Source organism: Mustela erminea, chromosome X, assembly GCF_009829155.1.
Source record: "Mustela erminea isolate mMusErm1 chromosome X, mMusErm1.Pri, whole genome shotgun sequence".
Taxonomy (NCBI): Eukaryota; Metazoa; Chordata; class Mammalia; order Carnivora; family Mustelidae; genus Mustela; species Mustela erminea.
In genome coordinates this window covers 85,246,656-85,273,721 of record NC_045635.1, presented here as the reverse complement: position 1 = coordinate 85,273,721, position 27,066 = coordinate 85,246,656, and the positions used below count along the sequence as shown (strand labels likewise).

The 27,066-nt window shown below is 39.9% G+C and overlaps 1 pseudogene; it reads left to right on the top strand.

Moving 5' to 3' along the window:
* On the top strand, nt 1-26,266 carry LOC116582315 (annotated as a pseudogene).
* The last annotated feature ends 800 nt before the right edge of the window (nt 26,267-27,066 follow it).

Below are 27,066 nucleotides of genomic sequence, written 5' to 3'. Positions count from 1 at the left end.
ATGGTGCTGGGCATAGAGCTACACCAGAAAAGGATAGTGGTTTCTGGAGCTGTCTCTTCTTCTGCAGCTCTTCATGCTGGTGGCCCAGCTCCTATCAAGTACCTGAAAGAGATTGGTTCTGAGGATCTGACCTCTACTCCAGATTCAAGGGCAACAATCTTCAGGAGACTCCAGCACCTCACATCCCTGGCTGGATATGAATCCTGGCTTAAGCGAATGCATAGATCTGAACAAAAACGTGATGTGGAATAGCTCCACCGAGGTTCATAGACTAGCCAAAACTTTAAAAAGCTGCCTTGAGCTCATCATGGGAGAAGAGGTTTAGCAGGTGGAATTCCATTCCATCAGTAGCTACATGCTGTACGGTAGCCCTTAAGACCCATTTTGGAGATGGCTTTCATAGCTGAAATGTAATAAATTGTCTGGTTCAACAAGGCAGTAGGTCTTTAATATCCATTTGCATAAATAAATTGTTCTCACTGTATAAATAGTAATCAGCAATTCCCATGTATCTCCTAGGTGGGTGTGGAAATGTGCAGTTGCACTCTTCTACATTACAAGGTAAAGTCTTACCTGGTGCCCATGATCCTTTCCATAATATAATAAACACTTTTTTGAAAAAAGATTATTTATTTATTTATTTGACAGAGATCACAAGTAGGCAGAGACGCAGGTAGAGAGAGAGGCAGGGAAGCAGGCTCCCTGCCGAGCAGAGAGCCCGATGCAGGGCTCGATCCCAGGACCCTGAGATCATGACCTGAGCCAAAGGCAGAGGCCTAACCCACTGAGCCACCCAGGCACCCCTTATAATATAATAAACACTTTTAAAGGGCCAGAACAGCCCCAAATGACTAGAGGTTAACACATTGCTTTCAATGAAACTGAGCTGACACACAATGTTACGTTTGTTTCATGTGTACAGCATAGTGTTTGGAAAACTACATGTTATGCTATGTTCACCACAAGTGTAATTGACATCTGTCAACATACAATGCTATTACCATACCATTGGCTATACTTATTATGCAGTACTTTTCATCCTTATGTCTTACTCAGTCCATACCTGGAAGCCTGGACCTCCCACTCTCTTAAAATTTAATATCTTAAAAAATATTTAACACCCTAGGATTTTCTCAATTATAATGATACTCAGCTTCTTTTCATAAAGTAACCAGGTCTCTTAAATATCATCATGATTATTATATAATATTTTTATTTCTGTAATTTAGAAGGAAAGAAAAATCAACTTTCTCTAAATATTTGGATAAAGTTAATTGGAAAGAATTATTTCTACTTTGGTTATATGTAGTGGGAACCAGTGATTAGATATAGTGTGAGTCTGATCATGCTATAAAAACATAATCATATGAATATGTCACCCAATTTATTTAATGACATCAGAGAATTATCAATATATAATAAATGTCAAATACTCCAACAAGGTATAGCCAATATACAATACAATACATATTTAAAGGGGATGCTCTAAAAGGTTTGGTATGTGTATGTTCCTGTCAATCCAGTTCTACAGTCTAGATGAACATATCCTTCCCCTCAAAAAGCCTCTTTGTGCCCCACTGTAATGCCCAGAGCTACCTCACTCTAGCTCCCTCTCGACACCACCCTCAATCTCAGGCAACCACTGATCTCTCACTATGGTTAGTTTTTCTTCTCCTGTAATTTTATGTGAGTGGAAGCCTACAGTGTATATTCTTTTTTTTAATCCTTTTTTGTTCTTTCCTTCAGCCCAATTATTTCTAGATTTATCCATTGGTTGCATGTATGAATATTTCCTTCTTTTTTTTTTAAAACCACTGACTAATATTCCAACCTGTGGATGTGTCACTATTTGGTCTTTCATTCGCCTGCTAATGGATATTTGGGTTGTTTCTCATTTGGGGCTCTTGTAAATTCAGGAGCTATTAACACTCAGGTGTAAGTTTTTGCCTGGATCTATGTTTTCTTTCTCTGATGTTTAATGGTATTTACTTAGAGGAGTTATACAATTAACTGTGTTGGAAACTGTTTTCCTCAGCGGTCACATCATTATTCATTGCCACCAGCAGTGTATGAGACTTCCATCCTCTACACCCTGCCAGGACTTGGTAAGGACAGTCTTTTTATTTTAGCTATTCTCAGGGATACAGTGGTATCACTTTTCTTTAATGACTAATGATGTTCGGTGTCTATTCATGTGTATTTCATATTTGTATATCTTCTTTAGCAGAGAATCTTTTCAAATATATTGCCCACTTATTTATTGGAGTGTCTGTTTTCTTCTAATTGACATTTGTGAGACTTTTTATTCTGGGTACAAGTCCTTCATCAGATATATGGTTTACAAACATTTTCTCCAAGTCAGTGGCTTGTTTTTTAATTCCCTCAAGTCTGTGGAAGAACAAAAGGGTTTTGTTTATGTTGATGCTGTTTTTAAATTTTGAGAAAATTGAGTTTTCTGTTTATCATTTATGCTTTGATTTTGCGTATCTATAAAATATTCAACTAACCCAGGGTCATAAGGATTTTTTCCAGTGTTTTCCTTCAGAAGTGTACTTTTAGTTTTTATATTTAGGTCTGTGACTCATATTTAGCTGACTTTTTAAATATGGTGTGATACATGGATCACAGTTGATGTTTGTGCATATGGAGACCTACTTGTCCCAGCACCACTTGTTGAAAAGACTGTACTTTCTGCATTGAATTGCCTTTGCAGCTTTGTAAAAATGATACTGTTATGCTGAAAATAAATAAATTTTAAAAAATCAGTTGTCCATATATGTGTGGGTGTTTTTCTGGACTCTTTATGTCATTCCTCTAATATACACTTCTACCTTCATCCCAATCCCATGCTGTCTCGGTTACCGTAAATTTATATTTAATTTTGAAATAAGGTAGTGCTTATCCTCCAACTTTATTCTTCTTTTTCAAAGTCATCTTAATAGTGTAGGCCCTTTACATTTCCACATGACTTTTACAAGAAGCTTGTCAGTTTCTTTTATATATATATATGTATATATACATACATATATACATACATACATAGTGTATATATGTATGTATATATATGTATGTGTATATATATGTATATGTACATATACACATATATAAAATATACATATATAAAAGATATGTATATATACATATATATACATACACACATACATATACATATGTATATGCATATATACACATATATTCATATGTATGTATATATGTACATATATTCATATATAGATATACATATATAACATACATATATAGATATATGTATGTGCATATGCATATACATATATATACATGTATATATACATGTATATATGCCCTCTCTTATGTACATATGCATATATGTATATGTACATATACATATACACGTATATATATGCCCTCTCTCTATATATGTACATATACATATATACATATATATATATAAAAGAAACTGACAAGCTTCTTGTAAAAGTCATGTGGAAATGTGGAAATGTGGAAATGTGGAAATGTGGAAATGTAAAGGGCCTACACTATTAAGATGACTTTGAAAAAGAAGAATAAAATTTTTACTGGGATGAGGTTGAATGTATAGATGGAGTTGGGAGGAATAGTGAGTCTTAATGATACTGAGTCTTAACAATACTGAGTCTTCTGACCTCTGAAGACAGTAGGTTCTTCCATTCATTTAGGTCCTATTTCCTTCACTGAAGTTTTGCAGTGTTCAGAATACAGGCCTTGCACATCTGTGGACTAGATGCTCTATATAGTTTACCTCTGTGTGGTTCATACTTTTTATGCTATTGTCAATGGCAGTAATTTTTGTTGCAGTTTTCAGGGAGTGTATTTTCACTGAACTGCTGGTAGCCAAATGTTGATGGGGAATCTTTTTGTTTGAACACGCAAGTTACTCTGGGAACCATGAGAGGCTGTGGACTCTGAGAAACAAACTGAGGGTTTTGGAGGGTGGGGGGTTAGGTGAGCCTCATGGTGTGTATTAAGGAGGACACGTATTGCATGGAGCACTGGGTGTGCTGCATAAACAAAGAATCTTGGAACACCGAAAAAAATAAAAGAAAATTTTAAAAAATGAGAACACTAGTTACTCTGGTATATAAAAGATACTTGTTGCTTAACACCTGTATTAGTCAGTGTTCTCCAGAGAAGCAAAACAAAGAAGATATTGGCATAGAGCCTATAGATGGAGCTTTGTTTTTAAGAGTTGACTCAAGATTGTGGAGGGTTGGCAGAATCTGATGGGGGAGGCTGGCAGTTTGCAGACTTGGGAAAGAGTTACAATCAGACTCTGAAGACTATCTTCTAGAGAACCAAAAGGTGCCAATGTTGTAGTGAAGTCAAGGGCGACCCACTTGAAAAATCCCCTTCAGCTCAAAGAAGATAATCCCTCTTTTTTGAGGAGAGCTTCACTTGATTAGATGAGGCCCACCCATATGGAGAGCTAACTGCTCTTCTCAAAGTTTACCCACTTCAGTGTAAGTCTCATTCAAAAACACTCACAGAAACATTCAGAGTAGTGCTTGTTCAAATATCTGGCCACCATGGCCTCACCAAATTGACACAAAATTGTTGATCACAATATTCATTTGCCAAGACTTTCATAGTAGCTTTTAGATATGATTAACAATGTACTGAATCTAGGGAGTAAAATGACCTACAGAAAATTCTGCAGGTCGTCTTCAGAAAATTACTCACTAATATAAAATAGCTGAATAGTTTTCAAGTTTGTGTGGTTAGAATGAAGTTAGGGATTTTTCCTCAATCAAATGGACCTCGATGTGAATTCCTTAGTATTTTGGTGGCAAAAAAAGAGAAGAAAAGAAAAGAAAAAGCAAGAGAGCATGCATGAGTGTGTGTGTGTGTGTGTGTGTGTGTGTGTGTGTATGTGGATGTGTATCTGTGTGTGCATTGGTGAAACTCTGGGGAATATTTCTTTTTTTTTTTTTACATTTTTTTAAATTTATTTTTTATTTATTTTCAGCATAACAATATTCATTATTTTTGCACCACACCCAGTGCTCCATGCAATCCGTGCCCTCTATAATACCCACCACCTGGTACCCCAACCTCCCAGCCCCTGCCACTTCAAAACCCTCAGATTGTTTTGCAGAGTCCATAGTCTCTCATGGTTCACCTCCCCTTCCAACTTCTCTGGGGAATATTTCTTGTGAGGAATATGTGAGGTGAATGACTGTGGGTTATGTCTGTGCTCCTCAGTTCTGAGCATGTGTTAGGAGACAAGTCAGGATGGTTGCTGTTTGTTTTCTCTCAGCTTTCTTTGGCCAGCTTGGTTACCATGGTGACTCAGTGACTGCTGTGAAACTTGGTATAAACTGAAAATCCATTTATGATTCTTTGCTGACTCCCTCATTATTCTGATAATTGTTAAGTGTTGCTTTTATAATGCTGTCATCCTTTCTAGATTTAAAAATCGGTGTTCAAATGTTGAATAGAGCTTTCTGCTTCTCCCTCATCATTTACTTATTTATTCATGTATTTTATTGGTATGATGCTTGGATTCCTATTTTGCTCAAACACTTGCCATCTGACATTTTACCTATGTATTTTGATGTTATATTGTCACAGAATTAGCCAGTGTTAGCCCCTTCAAATGGGCTTCTGTGTCTCTTTATTACTGCCCATTAATTCTCTATGCATGTACTTTGCTCTTTGAGCCTGAGTATCCCCCAATCTGTAGGAAGAAAGTAATGTTGCAAACTTGAGAGCAACGCTTGGAGGATTTAAAGAGAAGTCTGGAAACAGCAATCTACACTGTGTGGCATTCAGAAAGCCGGCAAAATGTTAGCTGCCCATTCCAACTTTGGCTCCATCATTGTCAAATGTGCTGCTTTGGATGTGAACATTCTACCATGACTGCTAAAGAGAATACCTGGACATGGAGCAGCAAGCAGGCATGAGCCTCCATCACTATGATGTGAGAGCCTCAGCGTCACTGCTGTGTGAAGGAAGGGACTGTGGGGTGGAGCTGGGGAGGAGGCAATGTGTCACTGCACAGCTTCCAGTGACCTGAGTGGGGATAGGCAAGCACATTCTCATCTTCCCGTGTGTTTCATGTGCTCTGCCTCTCACTTTCCTCTCCATCCCATGTGCTGTCTGACCCCCTGACTCTTGCCAGCAGAGAAGGGTGTGAACTCTGAGCCCCAGGAATAGGAGCTGATAGAGAAAAATCAAGCAAGATGTCCAGGGTGCTAGACAATTTCCTAGAGCAAGAGTGAAGATATCATGGTCCCTTCACTGGGACACTTTTGTTAAGGCACTGCCATTTTTCCAGTATTTTTTTTTTAAACAACAGGAGAACAACACACAATTCTCCAACAACATAGGAATATTGTGGAATTTAAGTTTGAATCCATGTGAGAATGCAATCTGTGGTCACAGTTGGAAGGGAAGAACCACTGTCCCGCTGGATAATTATACTAACAGAGACACCTCATATATCACAGAATTCTGCATAGCAGACATTACATTAATGATATACAAATGTCAGATGTTTAGGTCAGGAGTTTTACAACTGTGGTCCCTGGACTACCTCGTCATAGTCAGCAGGAAGTGCACATCGAAATAGCAGGTACAGGGGCCCACCCTAGGTCTGGCGTATCCCTAACTGAGAAATCGGGTTGGCTGTATCTGCATTTTGAATAATTTCTCCTGTGTATTTTGGTGTTTGTGCAAGTTTGAAAAGCACTGCTGTGAACTTGCAGCAAGCCGTTCTTAAAACTTTGAATCCTTTCATGTCTTATAGTGGTATCCATTTCTCTTGCAGCTCAGTTTTAACTATCTGTGTCTGCATCCAGTGGATCAAAAAGGGAACAATTCTTTTTCTTCAGTCATACAGTGTTTGATATGGGAGGGGCTGCTGTAGTTTCCTAAGTTCCCATAACAAAGTACCCCAAACTACGTGGCTTAAACTACAGAAATTTATGGTCTCATGTTTCTGGAAGCTAAATGTCTGAAATCAAGGTGTTGCTAGGGCCATGTTCCCTCAGAATCCCTGCAGGGCATCATATCCATGCTTTCTGGTGGTTTGCTGGCAATCTCTGCATCTCTTGGCTTACAGCTCTGTGATTGCAATGTCTGCATTCGTAGTCACATTGTGTTGTCCATGGTCTGTCTTCACATTGTTGTCTTCTTATAAGGACACCAGTCACCTTGGTTTAGGGACAGACCCTACTCCAGTATGACCTCATTTCAATTACATCTTATTAATTACATCAAATTAATTACATCTTCAATAACCATACATCAAGTAAAGTTACTTTCTGAGGTTCTGGGGCTAAGACTTCAAGATGTCTTTTGGGGGGTGATTCAATTCAACCTATTGTTAGGGAACCTGGACTTGGTCTTGGCAGAAGAACCAAGCGGCCCTCAGAGACTTTGGAGGATTGGAGGTTAATTTAACGCCAGCAGGCTCAGAGGAGAGTAATCTCCCCAGGTCTGAGCCCGGAGCACAAACAAAGGGGGTAGTTTACACACTTTTACTTCCGTATCTGTGGCATTTTTTGTAGCTGGGGCAGGCAAGGCAGGAGGGAAAATCCAGAATGGCCTTGGGGCCAGGACTGGGATTTCCCTGCTGGATTGGTTAGCCACCTGATAACACAGATTTCCCTTATCACCATAACAGCCACTGACTAGTTGCTGGAGTCACAACACAGCCAAACAAACAAACAAACAAACAAAACAAGGTATTGTCCCTGGCGCTTTGTTTCTAGCTTGGGAAAACTGGCAAGAAGCAGGTGAGAAAATCAGTAAGCAGGACAGTTGTATATTTACGAAAAATAAATAAGTCCATTGAGTAGGAAATGATGGGAACTTGGATTTTCATAAATGGGGTTGTCAGTGACACTCTTTCTCATGAAGTGACATTTGAGCTGAGTCCTGATGACCCAGAGAAAACCAGGCCTGGCCTGGCCTTTTGGTTTGTGATGTGCTTGGAACCAGTTATTCCAGGAGCAGACAATAAGCTGCTGAAGTAGCTGGAGCCCGGTAGACAAAATGTAGATGGTAAGACATGAAGTTGCAGGACATGCAGGAGCCACACCTTTTGGGCCGTGTAAGGAGACTGGCATCATTCTGAAGGTGGGGGGTTACAGCATGAGAGTGACATGATATGATTCATGTGCTCAGGAGGTGACTCTGGCCACTGTGTGAAGACTGGACTGGACAGAGACAAGATGGCTATGGGGATAACCATTAGGATAATCTTCCAGAAGTCAAAGGAGGGAGGGATGAGGGTGGATTGTCTCAGTACTGCAGCAGTGTGCAGGGCACAAGGATGGTCTTGGACTGAGCCTGTTGGAGATAGGACATGCAGGACCTGCAGTGGCTGTGGGTGGGGGTGTGTGGGGAGGAGGCTGGATTCAGGAGGAGCCCTTGGATTTTGTTTCCTCATGTGCAGAAATGGTGGTGCTCTTCCCTGAGACTGCTTGTTCCAAGTTCTTCTGAGATGTTCTCACAGTTAGTTAGGTATCCATCAGTGGTTATAGTGAAAGTTGGTGATTTCAAATGTGCATCAGCTGATGAATAGGATTCAGTTTTAAAATTACTGATACTTATTCAAAACACATGAAAATCGGTGCACCTGGGTGGTGCAGTTGGTTGAGTGGGGACTCCTGGTTTCAGCGCAGGTCTGATCTCAGGGTCATGGGACTGAGCCCCGTGTTGGGCTCCGCACCCAGCACAGAATCTGCTTGAGTTTTTCTCTCCCTCTGTGCCTAACCCCGGCTCGCACGCTCGCTTTCTCTCTCTCTCTCTCAACAAATAGGTTTTAAAAACACATGAAAACATTTTATAAAAACTATCAAAACTAAAAGAATCTGAACTTGCGTATGTGTATAAAAACACCTGACATTTATTGAGCTGGTACAGTGTGGCTTGATTTGCTTAAAGCGTGTTTGTGTATTAATTCAATCGATTCTCCCAAAACTGCAACCCAAGAAAAAGGTCCAGTCGTTTTCCCCATTTTACAGCAGGAACTGAGGCACAGAGTTCTTTCACTCTTTCAGGGTTCAGAAAGAGCCAGTTACCGCAATGTCTCTGCAGTAGAATTTTAGAAGTAATGTGGTTCTTCACCATTCATCCTTGTAAACCTCAAAACACAAGGATACATTTTTGTTTTAAACCCTTTTCTTCAGTCAGTACTGTATAAGTGCAATTTTAGAGCTTGGGCAATTGAGTTAATGTAAGATAAAATAAAAACTCCCACCACTTCCAAGTAGAGAACTAGGGTTTAGGCCCTGTCTGTCTACAGAGCTCACACTCATAAACAGTACACTTTGAAAGAAGAATGAGTCATTTATTGAACTGTGTTAGCCCATGGTGGGTGACACTAGGTCAGGGCCATGACTCTTCAGTGGTGTCAAAAAGAAAATCACGGGTCAAAAATGCAGTCGCTTATGCTGGGCCAAGTCACCACACTGGGCCTTAATACCTAACATAATCACATTTTCAACCTCCTCCAGAAATTAAGTTGTCTTCCTTGTCAGTCAGGAATTTTCTGATTAGTGCCAAGGTATTATGTCACAAGGAAACTGGAGATGGTCATTTCTACTGAGTTGGTCATTGTTTCTTGTGGTTTTCAGTGCATGGAGCCCGTAAATATGTATTATAATTTTTTTGATATTATATATATATTTTTAATTTTCAGCATAACAGTATTCATTATTTTTGCACCACACCCAATGCTCCATGCAATCCGTGCCCTCTATAATACCCACCACCTGGTACCCCGACCTCCCACCTCCCGCCCCTTCAAAACCCTCAGATTGCCTTTCAGAGTCCATAGTCTCTCATGGTTCACCTCCCCTTCCAATTTCCCCCAACTCCCTTCTCCTCTCTATCTCCCCATGTCCTCCATGCTATTTGTTATGTTCCACAAATAAGTGAAACCATATGATAATTGACTCTCTCTGCTTGACTTATTTCACTCAGCATAATCTCTTCCAGTCCCGTCCATGTTGCTACGAAAGTTGGGTATTTGTCCTTTCTGATGGAGGCATAATACTCCATAGTGTATATACAGCATCTTCTTCCATCTTGGGCTGCTCTTCTTCACCTTATAGGTGATCATTTTTGTCTGTTTTTGTTTAAACTTTCAATTAAAAGAAATTATCCTACCCCTGTGTGTTGAGCCCCTAAAATATGGTTACTGTGACTGATTAACTAATTTTTTTTTCATTTAACTGTAAATAGTGCTGTGTGGCTTGACTACCATATTGGACAGCAGCATCTCTGCACATTTTTGTCACTTTGCTTTTTTCACACACACACACACACACACACACACACACACGTATATGTGTGTGTGTATATATATATATATACATATATATATATATATATATACATATATATGTATATATATATATGCTGGAGATCAGTCCATAGCCATACAGAGAGGGAGACCCTCTTGCTTTTCTAGCTAGGACATAGATGTGTCATATCTTATTCATCCAGCCCCTTATTGGTGGACATCTGTCTTATTTCTAGGTTTTGCTGTTACAAATTTTTCTGTAAGGAATCACCCTGTATCTTTCCCTTTTTGTCTTTTCCGTTGTTTTGTTTTTGTTTTTTAGATATATTTTTTTATAAGAGAGGTTACTGGTTCCAAGAGGAAATGTGTATATAATTTTACTAGATGGCACAAATCCCATCCACCGGGTTTGTACCATTTTACAATACCTCCAGTGATGCATGGGAATGCTGATTTCCTTAGAGACTATCATATTGTTATCACATTGTTAAGAAGAGGTCATGAATTTTTTTTTTGGTCAAACACCTGTTTATATCTATTGCTTCTATTTTTCTCCTGGTATTTTTGGAGGATATTTTTGCCCTTACTTTTTCATGACTCCCTATATATTAAGGGATCAAACCTTTTGTGACATAAGTTGTAAATATTTTTCAAAATTTATGTCTTTTCAATTTAGATTGCTTGTGTTTTTGTTTTTGCCATGCAATTTTTAAAAAGATTTTATTTATTTATGACAGAGAGAGTGAGAGAGGGAACATAAACACAGGGGATATAGAGAGGGAAAAGCAGGCTCCCCTCTGAGGAGGGAGCCTGACATGGGCAGATCCCAGGATGCTGGGATCATGAGTTGAGCCAAAAGAAGGAAGACGCTTAACAACTGAGCCACCCAGGCACCCCACCATGCAATTTTTAAATGAAATTAAATATATCACTCTTTTCCCTAATTGCTTCTGGTGTTTTAGTCATAATTGGAAAAGCTTACCGTACCACTAGGTTATAAAGGAATTTCACTGGGTCTAGTTCTGTGAACAGGAAAGAGATGAGAGAGAGATGGATCATACTGGGGTGTTAGCTCTAAGAGGAACAGTGGGGGAGGTGAATTTCTTATGAGAAATCTGTGAAAACCATGTCATTAAGTCAGGAGAATTAGATGTTGAGGTCCTGGTTTTGTGTTTGTCTTTGAGAACCTCATTTCTCCCCTTTCCCCTATGGATCTGAGTACAGGCCCCCACAACTGGGAGACAAGGTCTCCACGGCACCTCAGATGGACCCCTCTCAGGACTAAATGGGAAGACCAACATCCTAGGCATAAAACAGACACAAGATATTTTCCAAAATTTACCATACAACCTGACCATGGACTAAAAAGTGAAACTTCTATTTCCCACCCATGAGACAACCAAGGCTGAAGCCACACAGGTATTACCTTGTCCTTCACTCTGTACCTGGGAGCAAGGTCTCCTCAGAGGAAGGTTATATCCTCTGAGTGTTATTCAAGAGGGTAAAGGTATAGGCTACAAGTTGCTTTACTTTCCCAAGGTACAATCTAGCCCCACTCAACTGCATCATTTCGCATTTAGGTGCTGGGTTTGCAGGACCCAGGGTTAAGCCCTGGCTTAACTTGCTTGGGATGGATTTCATTTGAGGTCAAACCTCATCACTGCATATGGTGGGCACTAACATCCAATCTGGCTGCCCGTGGACATTTCCAGTTATCCAGTCTAGATATCTAGATACCAAGAGAAGGAAGACATGGATGCAGCTGTGGAATTGGACTGACAGTGCCTGGCACACAATAGACCTCTAATTCACATTTAATAACCATGACATGTAGATGTAGGGCACAAGTAGGATGTACAACTTTATATATGTTCTTTCATTCTTTTCATACATATGAATTTTTCAGAGAGTATTGGGATCACACTATAGTCACTGTTTCGTAAACTGGTTTGAAGAAAAGTTTTGTTGCTGCGTCTAAAATAATGTCTTTTCGTTGAGAAAATATAACCTGTAGAAAATGAAAATGATGCATCTATAGAGATATGTGTGACCTCACAGTGGGTCATCTGTAAAATAGGCAGGTTGATACTTACCTCACAGAGTGTTGTGAAGAGAAATGAGCAAAGCAATAAAAAGTATCTGACTTCTAGTGCTGTAATATTTCAACAAATATATGCATATGTATATGTCCTTCTTGTGTTCTCCTCCCACCCCAACAAATGACATGACTTGACTATGAACATCTCATAGAGATGATTGTGCTTTGACACAGAAGAAATGGAAGTGTACACATGTTTATTTGCTGGATTAGCTTTGGTGCCATTTCTTTTTTTAAATTAACATATGATGTATTATTTGTTTCAGGGGTACTGGTCTGTGAATCATCAGTCTTACACAGTTCACAGCTCTCACCGTTACATATACCCTCCCCGGTGTCCATCACCCAGCCACCCTATCCCTGCCTCCCGCCACACCCCACCCAGCAGCCCGCAGTTTGTTTCCCGAGATTAAGAGTCTCTTATGGTTTGTCCCCCTTCCTGGCCCCATCTTGTTTCATTTTTCCCTCCTTTCCCCCCATGAACCCCCGCCCTGCCCCTCAAACTTCTCATATCAGGGAGATCATATGATAATTGTCTTTCTCTAATTGACTTATTCCGCCTAACATAATATCCTCTAGTTCCATCCACGTCATTGCAAATGACAAGATTTCGGGGTTTTTTTGATGTGGTGCCAATCCTTTGTGGATGAGTTACCTCATGTCGTTGAGGAAGAGGAAGCAAATCACCACTACTTTTTATTTGTGTGTGTATAGCATAATAATTTGGTATTGATATGTATATCATGAAACGATCATCACAATAAATCTAGGTAACATCCATCACCTTACGTATAGTTACAGAAATTTTGGGTGTGATGTGGACCCTCCAGATTTACTTCTGAGCAACTTTCACATTTTCAGTACAGTATTAATAACTATAGTCACTGTGCTGTACATTATATCCCCCATGACTTACTTATTTTATAACTAGAGTTTGTATGTTTTGACTCATTTCACCCTTTTGTCCAGCCCTCAGCCACCACCTCAGACAGCCATCAATCTATTCCCCATATCTCTGTACTTGGTTTTTCTGTTTGTTTGATCTTTTTTTTTGTTTTTTTGTTTTGTTTTGGTTTTTGGTTTTTGGTTTTTTTTTAGATTCCACGTGTAAGTGAGGACATATGGTATTTTTTTTTTCCTCTGTGGGGTTTATTTCATTCAGCATAAAGCCCTTAAAATCCATCCATGTTGCTATAGGTGGCAACATTTCATTCTTTTCATGGCACACTAATAGTCCATTGTGCATGCATGCATGTGGGTGTGTGTGTGTGTATTATATTTCCTATTTTCTTTATCCATTCACCCATCAATGGACACTTGGGTTGTTTCCATGTCTTGGCTATTATAAATAAATCTGCAATTAACTTGAGGTTCATATATATTCTCAAATGAGTGTTTTTTGTTTTCATCAGAGAAATCCAGAACCAGGATTGCTAGAAAATAGGGTAGTTCTATTTTTAATTTTTTGAGGAACTTTCATATCGTTTTCCATTGTAGCTGCACCCATTTACCACCAAAAGTGGATGAGGGCTGTTTTATTTTTTTTTCACCACATCTTCACCAACACTTCTTATATCTTGTCTTTTTCATAATCCCCATTCTAACATGGATGGCATGATATTACATTGTGGGTTTGCTTTGCATTTCCCCCACAGCTATGATGTTGAGCACCTTCTCATGCATTTTTGGCCAGCCATCTGTATCTTTTCTTCATAAAAACTTCTATTCAGATCTACTGCCCTTTTGAACACTGGGTTGTTCGGTTTATTTTTGCTATTGAGTTGCATGAGTTGCTTATATATTTTGGATCTTAACCCTTTATCAGATGTTTCTTTCCATTTGATGTGATTTCTGTCTTTCTTTTCACCTTCTACAATTTTTAAAGATTTGTTTATTTATTTTAGAAAGATACAGAGCGTGTGCAGGGGGATGAGGAAAGGAAGAGGGAGAGAAACAGACTCCCCACTGATCACAGACCCAGTCAAGGGCTGGATCCCAAGACCCTGAAATCATGACCCTGAGATCATGACCCTGAGCCAAAATCAAGAGCCGGATGTTCAACTGACTGAGCCACCCAGGTACCCTATTTTTTCACCTTTTCTTTTGACATTAAAATATCATCCTCTCCGGGCACCTGGGTGGCTCCATTGGTTAAGCATCTGCCTTAGGCTCAGGTCATGATCTCAGGATCCTGGGATCCAGCCCTGCATCTCACCAGGCTCCCTGCTCAGCAGGGAGTCTGCTTCTCCCTCTGTCTCTGCCTCTCACCACACCCCCCACTCTTACTCTCTCTTTCTCACTCTCTCTCAAATGAACAAATAAAATCTTTTAAAAAATATCATCCTCTCAGTGGTCCCCTAAAAGGAGACAGTACAGAATAACAAAGTATAAAGGGGAGACTGTTGCACAACAGATTGAAAACAGGAGGCTCGAGTCCCAAATACAAGATCAGTCCCTTCCTACAGGTCCATGGCTAGTCACTTCCCTTGTGCTGGTCCCAGTCCTTAACAGAAAAAGAGTGCATAATCCAATGGTTAGAGTGGGGAGAAAACTGGGTACATTTAGCTACTCGTTTCATGATATTTAGGAAATGTTGAGTCTCCAGATATGCAAAACCCACACGTAATGTAATGTATATGTATTACATGTGCACACATGGAGAATATAATGGCACTATTATGGACAGAATTACGTCCCTCCCAAATTAATATGTTGAAATCTCAGAATGTGATGGTTTAGACACATTTCCTTTAAAGAGAAAGTAAGATTAAAAAATCCTACAGGTGAGAGGAGTCAAGATGGCAGAGAAGTAGCAGGCTGAGACTACTTCAGCTAGCCGGAGATCAGCTAGATAGCTTTTCTAAAGATTGCAAACACCTGAAAATCCATCGGCAGATCGAAGAGAAGAAGAACAGCAATTCTGGAAACAGAAAAACAACCACTTTCTGAAAGGTAGGACCGGTGGAGAAGTGAATCCAAAGCGACGGGAAGATAGACCCCAGGGGGAGGGGCCGACTCCCGGCAAGCGGCGGAGCAACGGAGCACAAAATCAGGACTTTTAAAAGTCTGTTCCGCTGAGGGACATCGCTCCACAGGCTAAACCGGGGCGAAGCCCACGCGGGGTCAGCGTGGCCTCAGGTCCCGCAGGGTCACAGAAGGATCGGGGGTGTCTGAGTGTCGCAGAGTGTTGCAGAGCTTGTGGGTATTGGAACGGGAAAGCCGGCTACAGAGACAGAGCCGACAGTAAGCTCACAGCTCGGTGTTACCTTGAACCGGTCACAGGCTCGGTGAGCTCGGAGCGCGGCTGGAGGTCAGGCAGACGGGAGTACCTGGGCGCTGTTCTCTGAGGGTGCACTGAGGAGTGGGGCCCCGGGCTCTCGGCTCCTCCAGGCCAGAGACCAGGAGGCCGCCATTTGTATTTCCGTCCTCCGGAACTCTACAGAAAGCGCTCAGGGAACAAAAGCTCCTGAAAGCAAACCCGAGCGGATTACTCAGCCCGGCCCCTGGTAAGGGCGGTGCAATTCCGCCTGGGGCAAAGACACGTGAGAATCACTACACCAAGCCCCTCCCCCAGAAGATCAACAAGAAATCTAGCCAAGACCAAGTTCACCTACCAAGGAGTGCGGTTTCAATACCAAGGAGAGCAGCAGAATTCCAGAGGAGGAGAAAGCAAAGCACGGAACTCATGGCTTTTTCCCTGTGATTTTTTTAGTCTAGCAGTTAATTTAATTTTTTTCTTTTTCATTTTTTGTTTTTATTCTCGCCTTCTGGTAAATTTTTTTTTAACTTTTACCTTTTTCTTTTTTAACGTTTTTTAACTAGTTCATCCAATATATATATTTTTTCTTTTTTTATATTTTTATTTGTTTTCTTTTTCTTAATTCTTTTCTTTTCTTTTTTCTTTTTTCTTTTTTTTCTTTCTTCCTTTTTGAACCTCTTTTTATCCCCTTTCTCCCCTCTCACGATTTGGGATCTCTTCTAATTTGGTTAAGGCATATTTTCCTGGGGTTGTTGCCACCCTTTTAATATTTTACTTGCTCCTTCATATACTCTTATCTGGACAAAATGACAAGACGGAAAAATTCAATACAAAAAGAAGAACAAGAGGCAGTACCGAAGGCTAGGGACCTAATCAATACAGACATTGGTAATATGTCAGATCTAGAGTTCAGAATGACAATTCTCAAGGTTCTAGCCGGGCTCGAAAAAGGCATGGAAGATATTAGAGAAACCCTCTCGAGAGATATAAAAGCCCTTTCTGGAGAAATAAAAGAACTAAAATCTAACCAAGTTGAAATCAAAAAAGCTACTAATTAGGTGCAATCAAAAATGGAGGCTCTCACTGCTAGGATAAATGAGGCAGAAGAAAGAATTAGTGATATAGAAGACCAAATGACAGAGAATAAAGAAGCTGAGTAAAAGAGGGACAAACGCTACTGGACCACGAGGGGAGAATTCGAGAGATAAGTGACACCATAAGATGAAACAACATTAGAATAATTGGGATTCCAGAAGAAGAAGAAAGAGAGAGGGGAGCAGAAGGTATACTGGAGAGAATTACTGGGGAGAATTTCCCCAATATGGCAAAGGGAATGAGCATCAAAATTCAGGAGGTTCAGAGAACGCCCCTCAAAATCAATAAGAATAGGCCCACACCCCGTCACCTAATAGTAAAATTTACAAGTCTCAGTGACAAAGAGAAAATCCTGAAAGCAGCCCGGGAAAAGAAGTCTGTAACATACAATGGTAAAAATATTAGATTGGCAGCTGACTTATCCACAGAGACCTGGCAGGCCAGAAAGAGCTGGCATGATATTTTCAGAGCACTAAACGAGAAAAACATGCAGCCAAGAATACTATATCCAGCTAGGCTATCATTGAAAATAGAAGGAGAGATTAAAAGCTTCCAGGACAAACAAAAACTGAAAGAATTTGCAAACACCAAACCAGCTCTACAGGAAATATTGAAAGGGGTCCTCTAAGCAAAGAGAGAGCCTACAAGTGGTAGATCAGAAAGGAACAGAGGCCATATACAGTAACAGTCACGTTACAGGCAATACAATGGCACTAAATTCATATCTCTCAATAGTTACCCTGAATATTAATGGGCTAAATGCCCCTGTCAAAGGACACAGGGTATCAGAATTGATAAAAAAACAAAACCCATCTATATGTTGCCTCCAAGAAACTCATTTTAAGCCCGAAGACACCTCCAGATTTAAAGTGAGGGGGTGGAAAAGAATTTACCATACTAATGGACATCAGAAGAAAGCAGGAGTGGCAATCCTTATATCAGATCAATTAGATTTTAAGCCAAAGACTATAATAAGAGATGAGGAAGGACACTATATCATACTCAAAGGGTCTGTCCAACAAGAAGATTTAACAATTTTAAATATCTATGCCCCCAACGTGGGAGCAGCCAACTATATAAACCAATTAATAACAAAATCAAAGAAACACATCAACAATAATACAATAATAGTAGGGGACTTTAACACTCCCCTCACTGAAATGGACAGATCATCCAAGCAAAAGATCAGCAAGGAAATAAAGGCCTTAAATGACACACTGGACCAGATGGACATCACAGATATATTCAGAACATTTCATCCCAAAGCAACAGAATACACATTCTTCTCTAGTGCACATGGAACATTCTCCAGAATAGATCACATCCTCGGTCCTAAATCAGGACTCAACTGGTATCAAAAGATTGGGATCATTCCCTGCATATTTTCAGACCACAATGCTCTAAAGCTAGAACTCAACCACAAAAGGAAGTTTGAAAAGAACCCAAATACATGGAGACTAAAAGCATCCTTCTAAAGAATGAATGGGTCAACCGGGAAATTAAAGAAGAATTGAAAAAAATCATGGAAACAAATTATAATGAAAATACAATGGTTCAAAATCTGTGGGACACAACAAAGGCAGTCCTGAGAGGAAAATATATAGCGGTACAAGCCTTTCTCAAGAAACAAGAAAGGTCTCAGGTACACAACCTAACCCTACACCTAAAGGAGCTGGAGAAAGAACAAGAAAGAAACCCTAAGCCCAGCAGGAGAAGAGAAATCATAAAGATCACAGCAGAAATCAATGAAATAGAAACCAAAAAAACAATAGAACAAATCATTGAAACTAGGAGCTGGTTCTTTGAAAGAATTAATAAAATTGATAAACCCCTGGCCTGACTTATCAAAAAGAAAAGAGAAAGGACCCAAATAAATAAAATCATGAATGAAAGAGGAGAGATCACAACTAACACCAAAGAAATACAAACTATTATAAGAACATACTATGAGCAACTCTACGCCAATAAATTTGACAATCTGGAAGAAATGAATGCATTCCTAGAAACCTATAAACTAACACAACTGAACCAGGAAGAAATAGAAAGCCTGAACAGACCCATAACCAGTAAGGAGATTGAAACAGTCATTAAAAATCTCCAAACAAACAAAAGCCCAGGGCCAGACGGCTTCCCGGGGGAATTCTACCAAACATTTAAAGAAGAACTAATTCCTATTCTCCTGAAACTGTTCCAAAAAATAGAAATGGAAAGAAAACTTCCAAACTCATTTTATGAGGCCAGCATCACCTTGATCCCCAAACCAGACAAGGATCCCATCAAAATAGAGAGCTATAGACCAATATCCTTGATGAACACAGATGCGAAAATACTCAACAAAATAATAGCCAATAAGATTCAACAGTACATTAAAAGGATTATTCACCACGAACAAGTGGGATTTATTCCAGGGCTGCAAGGTTGGTTCAACATCCGCAAATCAGTCAATGTGATACAACACATCAATAAAAGAAAGAACAAGAACCATATGATACTCTCAATAGATGCTGAAAAAGCATTTGACAAAGTACAGCATCCCTTCCTGATCAAAACTCTTCAAAGTGTAGGGATAGAGGGCACATACCTCAATATCATCAAAGCCATCTATGAAAAACCCACCGCAAATATCATTCTCAATGGAGAAAAACTGAAAGCTTTTCCGCTAAGGTCAGGAACACGGCAGGGATGTCCATTATCACCACTGCTATTCAACATAGTACTAGAAGTCCTAGCCTCAGCAATCAGACAACAAAAGGAAATTAAAGGCATCCAAATCGGCAAAGAAGAAGTCAAATTATCACTCTTCGCAGATGATATGATACTATATGTGGAAAACTCAAAAGACTCCACTCCAAAACTGCTAGAACTTGTACAGGAATTCAGTAAAGTGTCAGGATATAAAATCAATGCACAGAAATCAGTTGCATTTCTCTACACCAACAGCAAGACAGAAGAAAGAGAAATTAAGGAGTCAATCCCATTTACAATTGCACCCCAAACCATAAGATACCTAGGAATAAACCTAACCAAAGAGGCACAGAATCTATACTCAGAAAACTATAAAGTACTCATGAAACAAATTGAGGAAGACACAAAGAAATGGAAAAATGTTCCATGCTCCTGGATTGGAAGAATAAATATTGTGAAAATGCCTATGCTACCTAAAGCAATCTACACATTTAATGCAATTCCTATCAAAGTACCATCCATCTTTCTCAAAGAAATGGAACAAATAATTCTAAAATTTATATGGAACCAGAAAAGACCTCGAATAGCCAAAGGGATATTGAAAAAGAAAGCCAACGTTGGTGGCATCACAATTCCGGACTTCACGCTCTATTACAAAGCTGTCATCATCAAGACAGCATGGTACTGGCACAAAAACAGACACATAGATCAATGGAACAGAATAGAGAGCCCAGAAATAGACCCTCAACTCTACAGTCAACTAATCTTCGACAAAGCAGGAAAGAATGTCCAATGGAAAAAAGACAGCCTCTTCAATAAATGGTGTTGGGAAAATTGGACAGCCACATGCAGAAAAATGAAATTGGACCATTTCCTTACACCCCACACGAAAATAGACTCAAAATGGATGAAGGACCTCAATGTGCGTAAGGAATCCATCAAAATCCTTGAGGAGAACACAGGTAGCAACCTCTTCGACCTCAGCCACAGCAACATCTTCCTAGGAACAACGCCAAAGGCAAGGGAAGCAAGGGCAAAAATGAACTATTGGGATTTCAGCAAGATCAAAAGCTTTTGCACAACAAAGGAAACAGTTAACAAAATCAAAAGACAACTGACAGAATGGGAGAAGATAAAGGACTAGTGTCCAGAATCTATAAAGAACTTAGCAAACTCAACACCCAAAGAACAAATAATCCAATCAAGAAATGGGCAGAGGACATGAACAGACATTTCTGCAAAGAAGACATCCAGATGGCCAACAGACACATGAAAAAGTGCTCCATATCACTCAGCATCAGGGAAATACAAATCAAAACCACAATGAGATATCACCTCACACCAGTCAGAATGGCTAAAATCATCAAGTCAGGAAATGACAGATGCTGGCGAGGATGCGGAGAAAGGGGAACCCTCCTACACTGTTGGTGGGAATGCAAGCTGGTGCAGCCACTCTGGAAAACAGCATGGATGTTCCTCAAAATGTTGAAAATAGAACTGCCCTATGACCCAGCAATTGCACTATTGGGTATTTACCCTATAGATACAAACGTAGTGATCCAAAGGGGCACGTGCACCCGAATGTTTATAGCAGCAATGTCCACAATAGCCAAACTGTGGAAAGAACCTAGATGTCCATCAACAGATGAATGGATCAAGAAGATGTGGTATATATACACAATGGAATACTATGAAGCCATCAAAAGAAATGAAATCTTGCCATTTGCGACAACATGGATGGAACTAGAGCGTATCATGCTTAGCGAAATAAGTCAAGCAGAGAAAGACAACTATCATATGATCTCCCTGATATGAGGAAGTGGTGATGCAACATGGGGGTTTAAGTGGGTAGGAGAAGAATCAATGAAGCAAGATGGGATTGGGAGGGAGACAAACCATAAGTGACTCTTAATCTCACAAAACAAACTGAGGGTTGCTGGGGGGAGGGGATTTGGGAGAAGGGGGTGGGATTATGGACATTGGGGATGGTATGTGCTTTGGTGAGTGCTGTGAAGTGTGTAAACCTGGTGATTCACAGACCTGTACCCCTGGGGATAAAAATATATGTTTATAAAAAATAAAAAATTAGGGCGCCTGGGTGGCTCAGTGGGTTAATCCGCTGCCTTCGGCTCGGGTCATGATCTCAGGGTCCTGGGATCGAGTCCCGCATAGGGCTCTCTGCTCAGCAGGGAGTCTGCTTCCTCCTCTCTCTCTGCCTGCCTCTCTGCCTACTTGTGATCTCTCTCTGTCAAATAAATAAATAAAATCTAAAAAAATAAAAAAATAAAAAAATAAAAAAATAAAAAATTAAAAAAAAATCCTACAGGTGGACCTAAATCAATGTATCTGGTGTCTTTATAAAAGGAGAACTGGTCACAGAAAAGATGGATCTAGGGATGACCATGTGAGGATACAGTGACATGGTAGCAGTCTAAAAGCCCAGGAGAGAAGCCGCCAAGAAACCAAACATGCTGACACTTGGACCTTGGACATCTACCTTCCAGAACTGTGAGAAAAACAATTTCTGTTGTTTAAGCCACCCAGTCTCTGCTATTTTGTTATGAAAGCCCTAGCAGACTAACACAGGGAGGAAATGCACAAACATGATACTTGGAAAAAAATTGAGTGGTGGTGTTGAAGATTGGTTTACTCATTGGTATCTGGTTTGACTGTAATTTTCATACCTTTTTAACAAATAATTTCTACTTCAGTGAAATATTCTATTGTTTTGTTACTTCTTTTTTTCACTGATGCCTGGCTACCTAATAGAAAAGGAGGACGGAAGAAACAAGAACTATTCCAGAATCACATGCCAACAGGGTGACCTGCCATTTATGCTTCCTTGCCATGTGTGTTCTCTCAGAGATTTTTAAAGGGATGCACCCAGTTTGCCACTTTGCGTGCTGTAGGGAACACTAACAGAGTAAACAGATAGTATTTTTAGTCACTTTTTTCATCATTTGTGTTCAGCCTTAGAGTTCCCAGGCTTCAGCTAGCACAATGCAATGTCTTGGTGTCTCCTGAACCTAAAACACTTTCCTTTGTCCAGGCCTAATTTTCTGGCTTTCATTCACATTATTACTCATCTGGCCGGTATATCCAGATCATAATCTGGGCCATGCTGGTGAGAGACAACAGTGATTGCAGGGATTTTGTTTTTTCTGTGTCCAGAATAACGCTGAAATCCCTAGATTGGTTGAGGGATACACCACATTTTGAACTTGAGCTGATTTGTATTATAAGTGTTGGCCATCTGTATATTTTTCTTTCCTTTTACTAATTTAGTGGTACAAGGAAGATACTTCAAAGATATTTTAATCCACGTGTTTTTGTTTGCCTAGGCCCTGGGCTGAAGGAGCCTGTGACTAAACTTCCCCCTGAATCCTGCTGTTGAAGCATCTTGCCACTGAAAGCTGTGGGCTGAGACCACTGGGCCATCTCGTGCTCCCTCCCCCTTTCCCTCCACTGTAGGTTCCCTGCTTGGCTAACTGGGAGGTTAAAACCCTGAGCCTGGAATGCAAGGTTTATTTGAAAGACAGGCTTGCTTTTCCTTAGACATCTCTGGTGCCCCTGAAGATGCCCATTGGGATTGTTATGTGGTAGGCTCACAAGTTAAAGCTGTGGCCACCCTATTAGCTAATATCCTTGCTTTGGAGATATTCTACATCTGACCCTAACTCAGGCTCCTTTCGGAATGGCTGAGGATATTTATTTCTATCTTGTTACCTATTTCACTTCTAAACCCTAGTCCTTTTGTTGAAAAAAAAAAAAGGAAAATACAAGGAAGGAAAATAATCATTAGAATTTTTAAAAATGTCTATTACTCATGGATAAGTACTATTTACAGTTGTGTATATATATATATTTTTATATATATATATACATACATACATACAACAGATATATATATGTGTGTGTGTGTGTGTGTGTGTGTATATATATATATATATATATATATATATATTTCTTTTTTCAAAATTTTACTGAACAGGGGCAGCTGGGGGGCTCAGTGGGTTAAGTGTCTGCCCTTGGCTCAGGTCATGATCCCAGCATCCTGAGATCGAGCCCCACATCAGGCTCTCTGCTCAGTGGGAGCCTGCTTTTCTCTCTCTCTGCCACTCCCCATGCTTGTACTCTCTCTCTCTCTCATCAAATAAATAAATAAAATATTAAAAAAGAGAAATTTTACTGTGCAAATGTAGCATATTTCAGGACAGAAGTGAAATAATATCCCACTTACAGCTTTTTTTTTTTTTGAGCAAAAGAGAGTGAGTATGAGTGGGGTGGGTGGGACAGAGGGAGAGGGAGAAAGAAAATCTTAAGCAGATTCTCTCGAATCTCACAAGCCAATCTCATGACCCTGAGATCATGACCTGAGCCGAAAACCAAGAGTCCGATGCTTAACTGACTGAGCCACCCAGGAGCCTCCAATATATAGTTTTTTTAACTGCTTTTTGATGATAAATATTATATTGTGAAGGTCACTTAACAACATACAATATGAATGCACATAATAATAAAAAGGGCTCTCAAAACTTTAAAAGTCCATTCTGACATGATAGTAATGATAACATGATTAATATTTGTTACCTTCCCTTTGTCCAATACTGTTAAGTGTGAAACCTATATTTACTCATTAATCCTCACCACAACCTATGAGGTGAAGCTATTGATATCTGACTTTCAACATCAAGGAACTGAGGCACAATGAAGGCAGGGCTAGTTAAGTTTCAAGAGTTAGATGTGAACACAGGCTCTGTGGCTTCTGAGTGAATACATCTAACCAGTATATGCTACTGTTTCCCATTTCATAAATTACAGCCCTATTGTTAATCTTAGCAAAGCAACCAATCTGACAAGAAAAGAAACAAAACTAAGGTTCTGTCATTGTTTCCATTGACTGCTATGGTAAACTACACAAATTAGTGGCTGAAAACAACATGTACGGGGTTTCTCACAGTTGTGGATGTTAAAAGACTGAAATCAAGGTGTCACCAGTGCCTGGCACATTGGGACACTGTGGAGAATTCCCCTTGCCTCTTCCAAGCCTCTGGTGGCAACCATCAATCCTTGATGTCCCTTGCTTAAAGCAATGTCACTCTAGTTTCTGTCTCCATCATATGTTCTCCCCAACTGTTCCTGTCTTCAGTGACATTTTACACTTCTTGTAATGCCATATGTCATATAGGATTAGGGCCCACCCAAATAACCTCATCATAACCTGAAACACCAGCAGGTATGCAATTTCCAGATAAGGTCCTATTCATAGGTACCTAGGTTTAGAGCCTCAGCATACTCTTGATGGGACAGTACAACCAAATAATAGGTACAGTGGTTTTTCCCATGCAACTAGACAGAAAATATTACATCAAAAGTCAGAGAATGGATTTTTTTTAACAGTTAAAAGGAAGGTAGTGCCTATTTCCCTCTGACTCATTCCACTGTGCTCAAAGACAGGATGAAAGGCATGGTAACAAGTGCCCTTCCAAATCAGAGAGGGAGACAAACCATGAGAGACTCTGGACCCTGGGACACAAACTGAGAGTCACAGAAGGGAGGAGGGTGGGGGGATGGGGTAGCCAGGTGATGGGTATTAAGGAGGGCACATGTGGTGATGAGCACTAGGTGTTGTACACAACTGATGAATCATTGAACACTACATCAAAAACTAATGATGTACTATATGCTGGCTAACTGAACATAATGAAGAGAAAAAAACAAATGCCCTTCCTATGATTCTTTTATTTATTCATTCATTCATTTATTTTTAATTATTTTGTAAAATGGAGTTGACATAGAATGTTCCATTAGTTTCATTTGTACAGCATATGAATTAGAGAATTCTATACATTACCCAGTGCTCACCCTGATAAGTGTAGCCACCATCTGCCACCATACATTATTACAATGTTATTGATTATATTCCTTATGCTGTACATTTTTTCTCCATCACTTATTGTATAACTAAAAATTTATAAAACTCTTTTTTTTAAGATTTTATTTATTTATTTACAGACAGAGATCACAAGTAGGCAGAGAGACAGGCAGAGAGAGAGGAGGAAGCAGGCTCCCTGCTGAGGAGAGAGCCCGATGCGGGGCTCGATCCCAGGACCCTGGGATCATGACCTGAGCCGAAGGCAGAGGCTTTAACCCACTGAGCCACCCAGGCGCCCCCAAAATTTATAAAACTCTTAATCCCCTTTATTTACTTTGTTCTTTCACCCACTTCCCCTCTGTCAACCACCAGTTTGTTCTCAGTACTTAAGGGCCCATTTTGTTGTTGTCCTTTGATCCCTTCTTTTGTTTTCTAGATTCCACATATAAGTGAAACCATAATGGTATTTATCTTTTCCTGTCTGACTTATTGCACTTAGCATAATTCCATATAGGTCCACCCATGTTCTCACAAATGGCAAGAACACATTTTTAATGGCTGATTAATACTCTATTGTGTTTATGTACCACATCTACTCACTATGCTTCTTATTGGTGAATAGATCAATATGACATTTTCAGGCTTTGTCACAAACAACATCTTATTGCCACTGTTCGTTCCTTCCTTTTAAATCTATGCTTCAGCAAGTATCCAAACTTCTTACGGGAAAGGCATCCTGCATGAGTTCTGAATCCTGGTACTTCCTAAGTATCTTTGGGCTTCAGAGCATTTGCTCTGATTCTGGGCAAAGATGATGCCACTGACCAATCATAAATGGTGCGAGAGCAGATGTCTGAAACTGACATGGCCATGCCTGCAGACACCAATAAAAATTTCAAGACAGAGTGGGATACTTCAGAGCTGACAGATTACCCAGTGGCACTGGGTGATGTGGAAGAGGAGCTCACAGCTAAAGACTGGTAATTCCAGTAGTGAAAATCATAAAAGGGGGAAAAAACTGAAGCTAGTGATGATGTACAAAACTTAGCAAAATTTTGGTCCATGGAAAAAGCATTACCAATTATTCCTCATTATTATGTTCACTTAATCTGAACATAGTCAGACTATGTTCATTTAGTCTGACTTCTAACCACAGTAAACTCTTGATTTTATGGGATACAAAGTTCTTGCATTTTACCTTTAATTTTTGTTGCCTTTTCCTATACTTTCCTTTTTTTAAAGATTTTGCTTATTTATTTGACAGAGAGAGAGAGATCACAATTAGGCAGAGAGGCAGGCAGTGGGTGGGGGGAAGGAGCAGGCTCCCTATTGAGCAGAGAGCCCAATGCGGGGCTCAGTCCCAGGACCCTGAGATCATGACCTGAGCCTAAGGCAGAGGCTTTAACCCACTGAGCCACCAGGTGCCCCCTATAATATTTTCTTTATACGAATAATATATTTTCATTACTGTGAATGTAGCAACTGTGGATCAGCAAAGTGAAGCTCCCTGTGTTGTTCATTTTGAGCCTACAGAATGGCATGCAGAACAAATGTATCAAAGGCTTATTCAATTAAACTGTTTTCAGAGTAAATACACAGAGCCAGAATAGACTTTGTGAACATTCTATATCTCTTATTACTCTCCAGCAAATAATCAGTGACCCTGAGGCCCTGCTGGATTCTAGAGCACCTTTGGGATCATGAAAAAGAGGCTAGTTAATGCAAGGTTTTGATCTGGTATTCAGAATAATTCAAAATTATTGAAAAACAATGGTTTTGTATTG